The sequence below is a fragment of the Triticum dicoccoides genome, chromosome 2A (assembly GCF_002162155.2).
Source record: "Triticum dicoccoides isolate Atlit2015 ecotype Zavitan chromosome 2A, WEW_v2.0, whole genome shotgun sequence".
In the NCBI taxonomy this organism is placed as follows: Eukaryota; Viridiplantae; Streptophyta; class Magnoliopsida; order Poales; family Poaceae; genus Triticum; species Triticum dicoccoides.
This window is the reverse complement of record NC_041382.1, coordinates 552,784,354-552,795,516: the sequence shown is the minus strand read 5'-3', so window position 1 is coordinate 552,795,516 and position 11,163 is coordinate 552,784,354. Positions and strand designations below refer to the sequence as shown.

General features: G+C 45.2%; 1 long non-coding RNA gene across 1 annotated transcript; it reads right to left on the bottom strand.

Moving 5' to 3' along the window:
- Window positions 1-6,141: 6,141 nt before the first annotated feature.
- Window positions 6,142-10,325, bottom strand: LOC119355325. The gene is made up of 2 exons (XR_005171553.1): window positions 9,953-10,325; window positions 6,142-9,558 (listed from the first exon to the last, which is right to left on the bottom strand). It is a non-coding gene; the product is annotated as an uncharacterized LOC119355325 (long non-coding RNA).
- Window positions 10,326-11,163: the final 838 nt, after the last annotated feature.

Below are 11,163 nucleotides of genomic sequence, written 5' to 3'. Positions count from 1 at the left end.
TCATCCACTCCTGGGTACATGTCTGTCTCGTAGTTCCAGTCCCACGTGTTCTTCATATAGATGGAACGATCCTTGCATGACACGTGCACCTTGATGCTAGATGTGTTGCGTGTTGGCAAAAGGATGAACAAAGCTCACGTAAAAAATAGAGTGGAAGAACATAGATTCCCGACGATCAAGAAGGAGCAAGGAACCTCGGGGTGGAGCGTATGCACTCATAATATTTTATATTATTCAGCGATATAAAATCAACCAATCATCTCCACAATGGACTGGAAGAGTACGAAACACGGCAGCCTAGTGTAGTTATATCATACTAGTACATGGCTAACCCACGCTATCACCATATTTCTTGGCTTTCTTGCGACACCTATCTCTAGTAATCCAGCAGTCTGTATCGCTTCTCCCTCCTCGTCTCTCTCAAAGTGCGGCGGGCTGGCGTTTTGCCGTCTATTGAGGTCGGTTAACTCATCACATGTTAGCGACATGCTAAGAGCATTCTAAAAAAAATTCCTTTCACATTCCGTTTTCAAAAAGAAAAAAATCATTTCACATACGAATTTGACTGTATGCTTTGAGCAACTTGCATGTCCTATACTGCTCCTGTTTGGATACTCTAACTTAGCTAGAGGTTAGACTAACTCATGACTAACCCTGAACTAATTGTAGCCAAATAGGTGTTTGGGTGACAGGATTAGATTGACAATAAATGCACTTGATGGAGAGAGAGAAGTGATTTTTTTCAATGGTCCCAATGAGAACTATCTCCAGTTAGCACCTCTTGGGTGAGATAGTTTTTTTTTTGATGGGTTCGGTGCAACTTGCTCCAATTTAAACCCTCATGCTTTGATACTTTAGGGATATTTGAGACCCAACTAGCTCAAACTAACTCTAACCCATGGATTCATACAGGGCCTATGGCCAGCCTCGACGCGGAGCAGTCGGTGCACCAGGAAGCGACACTCTCTCGGCCGTCGCGCCGCTTCAAAGCCTGCGCCAGTGAGAGGTCGCCTCTGCTCTGGCCGGGCAATAAGGCGGCACTGACGCTCCCGGGCGACGCTGACCATTTCACGCGGGAAGCGCGCGCTGGCAAGGGAGTATAGGTTTTGAACCGTTTCATGTGTAGTATTGGTAGTTTGCAAAACTACTCAATTATTGCACTCAGTTTCCTAAGAAATTATGGTAAAAATGTTACTCCACAGCCCGCTTCCCTTCTCCTTCCTCTTCCACCGCCCGCGCACGTCCGCAGGAAGCGACCGGTCAACCCTTATATAGGAGTGCTAGCACAAAAAGATGCATGCATGACCACTAAAATTTCCAGATTAAAGAGCCGTTCCGACGGGAGTATGGCATATGTTGTTACCTTTGGCCGGCCATGACTACCGGGCAACGGTGACCAAAGAAGAGGTGGCGAGAGAGGAATGAATGCAGCTACTGTTTGGGTTCTCCATCCGGCTTAAATAAATGCGCAGCATCACGTGTACCTGCGGGTGCACAAATTGTAACATACGTGTCTGCTTAAGTGGGTGTCACACACACACACACATGTCAATTTAGAGGCCAAGCACGGTTGATGAAAAGACATTTATCCATGTATGGATATAATGATACGTATTTATTTGCATGATTCCATCCTCTATTTGTTGTTTTTTTACCTACTCTATTTATCGTGTAGATTGATGTTGCTAATTGTTGTAGCATGAAAGAGTGAGAGAAAACAGGTACTTCACTTAAAGCAAAACAGACTGAAAACATATACTGTAAGTGATATTTGAAGGATATTACCTGCACACAATGAATTTTTTGTTTGCATGAATGCAACCACACCAAGAAAACCCTAGTTGTACTGAAATTTAAACATTCAGTTACGAAGCACAACTTCAAAGGTGCATTAAAATTCAGACAACCATGTCATATAATTGGAAAAGTGAGATACATATGCATATGGGGACAAATATTATATTAGTAGGTGAGGGCAAGAAAACTGGGCGCTTCTTAATTCCCATGCTTATTTGTGTTCTGAAATTAATTACTGACTTGGAGTAGAGGACAAGTAATACATGGTTTAAACCTATTCAATCTCTACTCCTTATCTCTATATTTAACCCAACTTATATTCTAACATTCCCCCTCAGTCGTAGCGGGAGTGAAACGGATGATTACGACTGGATTTGAAGTATTGTGCTTCTGTCGTCTTCTCCGCTGCGCCATCATCAACTGCGTCTCTAATGGGTGATGGGTCAGCACCTAGGGCGGTGACTGCGTCCCCTTCTGGTGCCTCCCTAGACTCTCCTCTATTCCCTCCCGCAGTCACAGCGAGAGTGGCGTGGACGCTGGTGACGACGCGGAAGCTGGTGACTGGAGTTGTTGCCGATGTGTTGCTGCAGACCAAGCCATTAATGTCGATGTCGAGGTAGCCGATCATGGTGATGTAGCCGTGGTCGATGTAGTCGTGGTCGATGGTGTAGTCGTCGTGGATGATGAAGCCGCACAAAGCCGGATGCGCAAAAAAATGCGCTATGACGAAGCTGCAGATGTGGACGATGCACCTTACGGATGTCAGAGGGTGTCGTCGGCGATGAGTCCGTCGGTTTTGCCAAGACCGGAGGAGGCCCATCGAGCACACATTGATTTTGCCAGAACCGTGTGGACGTGTAGGGTCGTCACTATAGTGACGCCGTGTCGATGCAGTCGTGTCGTCGTGGATGACACGGTCGTTGCCGTCGTCGAGGTCGCGTCTTGCAGAAAAGTCTGTCAGAGGACGCTAGGTGTCCATCTAGTGGACGAGGCGGCGATGCGTTGACGAAGATGTTGATGAGGACCCTGTTGATAAAGACCTTGACGATGAAGTGTCGGCGATGGCGTTGCAGCGGCGTGTCGACGATGATGCGTCGCGTTGGAGGAGTCCCTCATGGGCGACAAAGTGTCAATGCCGCGCCGTGCTGAAAAAGTATGTTGGCTCATAGCCCGGCGTAGTCGTACAGGTTAATATCGTTCGGCTTGGGTCGTCGAATATTGATGCAGATCGCTCGGTGTAGATCGATGTATCGGGTTGGTGTAGACGGCATGACAGCGCCCGAGTGGTCGTCAGGTTGATGGAGTCGTCTTGGTAGAGACCGCGTTCGTGCGCGTCCTTTGAAGTCGAAAACCTGCTGGCCCTCCCGGTGTCCGGCGCCGCGAGCCTGCTCGATGAAGATGTTGACGTGCAGCTAGGTGTTGTGGTCATCGGCCAGATCAGAATCAGATCACGATGATAATTGTTCCCAACCGTGGGTCGCAGAGACCGGCATGGCGTTGCCTTTCGATCGTTGCAGAAGGCCCGTGGCTGAGTCCAATGCTCCATCCAATGCGCGTACGCAAGGGCGTCTTGGTGAGTTTTGCCATGCACGTATGCATGTGCACATCGCCGTGTTCCTTGCTGCTCCTTGCGCGCATGTAGTCGATGCGGATCGGGGCTCGGTGCAGATGGTTCGATCGGTCGATGCAGTTTGCCGACGCAGTGCAGATCGATTGGTGTAGTCGTTCGGCTCGATGATGTGCTCGGTGTAGATCACTCGATGCAGCGGCTCGGTGTAGGTCGCTCGGTGCGTTGGTGGTGGAACCCTCCTGGGCCATGATCGTGTTGGGCTGTCCTCAGCCGATGGAGGAGACTGGATGTGCAGCGCCTCGATCCTGCCCTGCACCCATGCGCGCGATCCATGGAGGTCGATGCAGCAGTACATGAGCGCGGTGTGTGCGTCATCCGCAGGAGGGAGTCCTTGCTCGCTGAGTTGATGAAGCCGGTCGGTGGAGGCAGGAGCCCTGGCGGCGCGGGTCGACGTAGATGGGATCGCACTTATGTCGTCGGCTGGTGTTGACGCGCTCGCATGCGTGGCCGGCTGCTGATGGCGCGTGGTGTTGATGTAGATCGCGCTGGGGAGGTGTTGGCCAGAGGCGGTCGCCGAGCCGAGGAAGATGCGCCTGGCGGTGGATCGAGTTGCACCGATCTGTACAATTTCTCACCAGATTTGAGGGTCGTCAGATTTGTTGGCTATAAAAGAAAGCAATCTGATAAACTTTGGAAACTAAATTGATTCTAATCTAAGGAATTGATGTATTGTACGAAGTTGATGGACTCTTTGACGATGGAGTGCCGCGCCCCCGGGAAGAGTAGATTAATCTCTCCGGAGGCGGCGCGCTGCGGAGGGGTGGAAGGTTCTAGAATCGGCGTCGTGAGACTAACCGCTTTAATACCATGTGAAAATTGCAGGATGATTAATGTTTGTTGTTGTTATATTGATCTGACCCTTATGGAGGTATATATAGAGGTACAACCGGAGGGATAGAGACTTGGAGTAGAGGACAAGTAATACATGGTTTAAACCTATTCAATCTCTACTCCTTATCTCTATATTTAACCCAACTTATATTCTAACAGAAACATAATTTTTTTGGAACTTTTTGTTAGATAATGAACATCGAGCAATCGAGCAAAATGATAAGGAAATGTATCATCTCTTTTTGATAGCTTATCAATGCGTTCCATAATTATTATTTTTTGCGGAGAAGAGAGTGCTAGTAAAATGAAATAAAACTACAGTAACTAAATGTGTCTTGCTGTAGCATTTTGATTTAATCTTAATACAAAACATAGTCAGATGATCTGTAATAGAAAACATATATGTACACTTTTTTTTCAAACTCAACATGCGCAGTTCATTAATCTGTCCGAGTCCTTCAGCTTACTTTTACCAATGCACTGTTGACGGACAACCTCGATCGAACCCATATGATATTAGCTAAGGGGGTCGTCGTGTGATTCTGTTATATTTCTCCAGCTTACCTTTTTCGAAGTGCCTCCACCATCGTGGATGTATTAAGGTTGTCAGAATCAACATTCAATTAGTAATGGGTATTATGCAGTGTACGAAAATTGGTATTCTAGCAATAGCTAGACTGGATCAATAAGCAATATAGATTTTCCACAATGGCAGTGTTCGAGTGGCTGCAAGTCAGCGTCTCTAGTCTTCATTCACAAAGACACAAAGACATAAAACTCCAGCTAGAGCAATTTTTAGCCATGCATCCTCTCAGTAGCACAATAGCTGGAAAATGTAACTTTCTTAATAACTGTACATCAATGCCACAAATACACATTTAGTGTGACAGATTCCAAACATAGTACACATTCCCCTCTCCAGTTCATCTTCAAATTATGAGATCAGAAGAAACTAAGATTGCAAATTATGATGTACTCCCTCCGTCCGGAAATACTTGTCGGGGAAATGGATAAAAATGGATGTATCTATAACTAAAATACATCTAGATACATCCATTTCTGAGACAAATATTTCCGGACGGAGGGAGTACCAATCAGGACACATTTATTGTTGAAAACTATATACATGGATGACCATGCGGCCAGAGCTAGCCCTCAGTAACAATAATCCAGTTCTCTTTTGTTGAAAACTATATACATAGATGATCATGTGACCAGAGCTAGTTCTCAACAACAATATCTAGTTCTCTTTTGTGTGTCGCTTTCTTAAAGCAAAGGTGAATTGCTCGTTCCTATATCTATGCCATTACAAATGAGAAGACTCCATGTTACCTGGTGTTTATCAAGTCAAAAAAGAATGGCATTTAGCACGGAAGGCTGAAACTTCTGGGCATCAATCTTGTGTACAGATGAATTATGAAGCAAAAGATACAGACTGCAGAGTGAGAAATGACCAACGTAAAACAATATAATTTGTGTACTGTAAGAATGAAACACTGAAGAACCAATATACTCCCTCCATAAAGAAATATAAGAGTGTTTAGATAACTAAAGTAGTAATCTAAACACTGTTATATTTCTTTACAGAGGGAGCACTTCTTATGGTAATAATTCATATCCAAAAAAGTAATCGATGAAGGGGTCATCCGACACTAATTTAAGAAGACATTTGAATATAACATGTCAAAGAATTATCCAACCAATTACTGCAATGGGCTTACTGTCAGTATACACCTTACAAAGGCTAATTAATTATGAGAGACCATAACGTCTCAAAAAGCTTAATGCCTAGAAAATTGCCATCCCTAGAAAGAAAATAATCACAGATTGTACTTAGTAACACACATAAAAAATGCAGTCTAGTCGATTTCATTTTGACAGAATTACTGGTGAGCATGCCATTCAGCTGCCGTATCACTAAAAGGTAGCAGCCAATGGAACCTGTAGAAACCTATACATGTAGAATAAAATAGCATCCAAAATTGTATCATAAAAGGGAACTGATACTCAGGCCAAGATAAAGCTTACATCACGGCCACACACACACGCTCAGTCACAATCAGCATAGTCGGCCTGTGAGAGGAGCTTATGTATACATATTGGACACTACCTGGATACATATAGATTATTGCGATGGAAGTCTCGGGCGTAATGTGGAGATGGATGGTTCAAGCAGAGCGACAACATGTATACATGTCAATTATACACATAGAAAATAATATAGTGGTTACTTATCTGAAATGGTAACCCACAACATTTTACTCATGCTGGAGGACATAAATCGTTGCATACTTATCAATTTCAGTTACTATTTCAACTGGAAACATGCAAGCGGAATTCAGAGAATAGATAATATCGCCATCATTCAAATGCGCGATTAAAAAAACTGGTATGAAATTGAAAGATTTCTGTTAACTTAGAAAATCAGAATATTATTGTCAGAGTGCAACATTATTTTAGTTTACTAAAAACCAAAAAATGCTTGATCATTCAGAACTTCTTTGGAAGTCAGGTTAAAGTCAAGGTGGATTAATCTTCTTAGGAGAAATGACCAAGTATATGTGCTATATTTAGTCTTCAGTTTAGGTTCTGGATTAACTGATTAAGCCGTCTATGCAAGTGAACATACAAAAGACTGGAGAATTTCAAATTAGATAATCTAGTTATCCAAGCATAGCATGAAATCAATCGAAGAATCAGTCCAAAAACAAATATAAGAGCATGTGCACTACAGAGGGAAACAATGTATCTATACATTGATTTCCCAAAAACAAATGACGTAATTATGTGGCAATAGGAAGATGGATTCCGGGAGGTAGAAAGCTATGGAGAAGCGAACCAACACTATACGTACAGAAGCCAAAATTCAAGTCGAACCTGCAGTAGCAGGAACAGTTACAATGTGATCAATGACGCGAATTGGAGGTAGTTAAAGTCATATAAGAACTATATATCCTTGCAACCTACTTAAAAATAGTATGGTAGTGATCTGCAGCGCGCCGGCATCTCGCTGCGCGCCCGGTGGATGTGGCTCCAGAGATCCGACGCCTCGCGCCCATGGCAGCACCTGCACATCCCCCACTGCCCGGAGGTTCAGGCCATCTTCAGGGCTTCAACCTCTTGGCACGTTGGCAATGGCGAGTCCTGCTTATTCTGGGAGGATCGCTGGTTGGACGGGAAGAGCATCTCCGAGATTGCGCCTCTGGTCTACTGCAGGGTGCCCAAACGCCGGCGCAGGACACGCTCGGTGCGCGACGGCCTACTCAACCGGGCGTAGATCGCCGACATCCATGGCGCCATGGGCGTGGCCATGACCGTGCAGTACGTCACACTATGGCGGCGTCTCCGGCACATGCACCTGACCGACGAGCCGGACCGGCTGTCGTGGCGTTGGACTGACTCTGGGATCTATTCGGCCAGCTCCTGCTATCAAGCCCTTTTCGCCGGCTCCACCGCCGACCCGCACTGGCACATCACTTGGAGAACATGGGCTCCGCTCCGCATTAAGTTCTTCGTCTGGCTTGCGCTGATGGGCAGGTGTTGGACTGCTGACCGCCTGGCACGCCATGGCCTTCCCCACGAGCCTCGCTGCCTCTTATGCGACCAGGAGCCGGAATCCATGCAGCATCTCATGACGGGCTGCTCCTTCTCCCGCCAAACCTGGCACGAGGTGCTCTCATGGTGCCGATGCACCACCGCGATCCCCGCATGCAGTGACGAGTTCGCCAGCTGGCTCTCTACGGCCATCTCCAACACCTCAGCTCCTCTTCGCCATGGCCTCGCCTCCATTGCCGTCCTCACCGTTTGGCACCTATGGAAACACCGGAACGGCTGCCTCTTCGACGGCGATCAACCAGCCGTGGGACGTGCGGTGCATATGATCCAGGAGGAGGCGCGGCTCTGGGCGCGCGCCGGCGCAAAGGGCATGGCCCTCATCTTGCCTGAGACGTAGGCTACGGCAGATCGGGCTGCACACCCCGTCGACCGTGTGCCAAGGCTACCGATGCTTGCCATCATTGTGCATGAGCTAGTTAGCTTCCCCTCCACCTTGTAATACCTTCATGTTTTGTCACTCTATCTATCAATGCAAACATACGCAAGGCTTTTGCGTATTCGTGAAAAAAAGTCTAGAGTACTATTTGGAAAAGTAGATATAGTGTCACGCATGTACACTAAACATTCTGCTGCGCACAATGGAACCCATAAATCTGTTAGTTTCGTAAAAACATATTTAGCTAACAATATTCGGATCATTATCAATGTATATACCTCCCCGCTCTAAATATGCAAATCACTAATAGGGCACACTGATACATGTTTTTGTATAAGTTAGCATCTCTAAAATCTAAACACTGGAACTCCAAAAGAAATAGCATATTATCAGGAACGAACCTAGGAAATATGGATTCCATGGTTACATTTGCAGGGAAATTTCATATGGGTGTTTAATAATAATAATAAAACATAGATTTGGATCCCTTTTCAAAAACAGTACATGTATGTGCTGTAAATAGAACCTATATAACTCAAGTACGCCATACATCCAGCTTAATTTTGCATGGGCAACAATTTGAAAATCTTACTGCAGATCTGCCAAAGATAGATTATACACATTATTGGAAATCATTTTGAGAAATCTAGGAAGTTTGTAAAACTTAAAATGTCAACTTAGCCTTTTGTAATCCCAAAAGAGAGAATTAATAGATATATATACCACTACCATGCGATAATCTAACAATTAGCGTTTACTCAGAAGAAATAACATACAACATCGAAATTCATTCCATAGGAATCGTCAACTATTTTTGTTGTCTAACAAATGGTCGCACGGGAAGACATGTGTAAAGCTTCCTGTGTAAACAGTTAATGTAAATTGGCTGGTTGGCAGTTGATGTGGATGTAGTTTAACAGAAACTTGCTGCATGGTGCCACTTTAGGCAAGATCACATTCTAGCTGGTTCTCACCCACTCGCCCAAATGTATAATCTGACACAGAGAAGTGATGAAGATAGATAGAAAAAAGGCCTGTTGTTGTTGATGAGATGTGATGGATTAAGCCGACTTATTATGGGTTCTATGAATTAAACGGATGGAGGAGTAGGGATTTAACAATGCATGGTGATTTACCAGTGGAGTGGGGCAGGAATAACGGGAGACGGACTCGAGTAGGGCTTCGATTGAAAGTTGTGGTGCCACCAGTCCAACGTAATTCCTCAACTTGACGGCCTCAAGTACCAACCGGGCCTCCTTTCTTGAAAACATCGTGCGTACTACACCTCCTCATATGATGCATCAACCATCTATATTTAAAAACTTGAAATAAGAAGAATTCTAATGGTTGGGTGAGGAGAAATTGGTTTGCATCACTGATAATAACATTGCAATGAAATGCAAAAAAGAGATTTATATACATGGAACTCCAAGAATAACAATGCGAGTTTGATAAATATACATAGTGAGAAAAAAATACTAATGTTACAACAAAAATCAAAAGCCTAGATAGAGCCTAAAACACAAATTACTAATCCCCACAAAAAAAACACAAATTACTAATCCCCACAAAAAAAAACACAAATTATTAATGCTATCGTGATGCAACCTTTTTCAGATCAAAAGAACACGCAGATCCGGCATCTTTTTCTAGATCAAAGGGGCACATCAATCTAATGGAAAATAGAAACACACATGGCTTACCTGAGATCATCACGGCAAGGGTGCAGTGAGCCGGTCCTGGATATGAAAACTTGAAATAAGAGGAGATTAAAAGATTTGACAGGGGCGGGATTGAGAAGAGATTGGGTTGCAGCACGAATGGCCGGTGACCTGCAGCGGAGAACAAAGAGGAAAAGGGAGCCGGCTGGGCGCACGGCGACGGAGTACCTCAGGGCGTGACGGAGGCTGAAGCTTCTGCTCGTCAGCCATGAATGGGAGCGCCGCCTAGGGCATGGAGAGCAGCGGAGGATGAACAATGGAGGCAGAGGAGAAGACGGGTCGCCGGCCATGAATGGGAGTGTCGCCTGGGGCATGGAAAGCAGCCGAGGAGAAACAATGGAGGCGGAGGAGAAGACGGGCCAATGGAGCAGATTTTTTTTGTATTCAGTATTATAATAAGAGAGGAGGCGTGTGTAAAAGCTTGCCCGGCTGGGATTCATCGGATGGTTATATAGAATACATAACACAGGGATCGGATGGATGATTTCACAAAATTTTCTGATTGGCATGGCAATTTTTCCCTAGGATTATATGAGTCGATCTCCATTGTAATAATTCGGTCCCATCAGATAAACGGCTCTTAATTACCGATTAACGTGTGAATTTACATGGAGTCTGTAATTAGTATAGATAGATAGATAGATAGATTGTTTATCATACGGGTAAGGATGGATGAAGGTGGTAGGAACAAATGTTCCGCCTAGAGCATGTGTGTGTGAGATGGAGTCTATGTGTGTGTATGTGTGAGAGAGAGATGGAGTCTGTGTGTGTGGGCGTGTGTGTGATGGAGTCTTATTGTGTGTGTGGGGGTGGGTGGGTGGGTGGGTGCGTGCGTGTGTGTGTGTGTTTGTTTGTGTGTCTGGGGGTGTGTGTGTGTGTCGCAGGGTCCTTGGTGGCGGGTGTAATTTAAGTTTGCATGGCTTCATTATAAAGAGGTGATGTGTATGGCAAAGGCCACCAACGGTCGGGTGCGAGAGAGAAAATTCCCGTAGAGAGGGAAGAGAAGGTGTGTGCGCGTGAGAGTAGTCGACATTGAGAGAACGTGTTTGTTCGAGAGACACCGAGGAAGACTACTATATATCGATGGTGCATGTAGGCGGGAATTAAACGAAGAGATGGTCTTATTAGTTTCGGGGATATAGGGGAAGAGTGACAGGGGGTAGCTATAAGGAGATTGTTAAGTATGAGTGTGT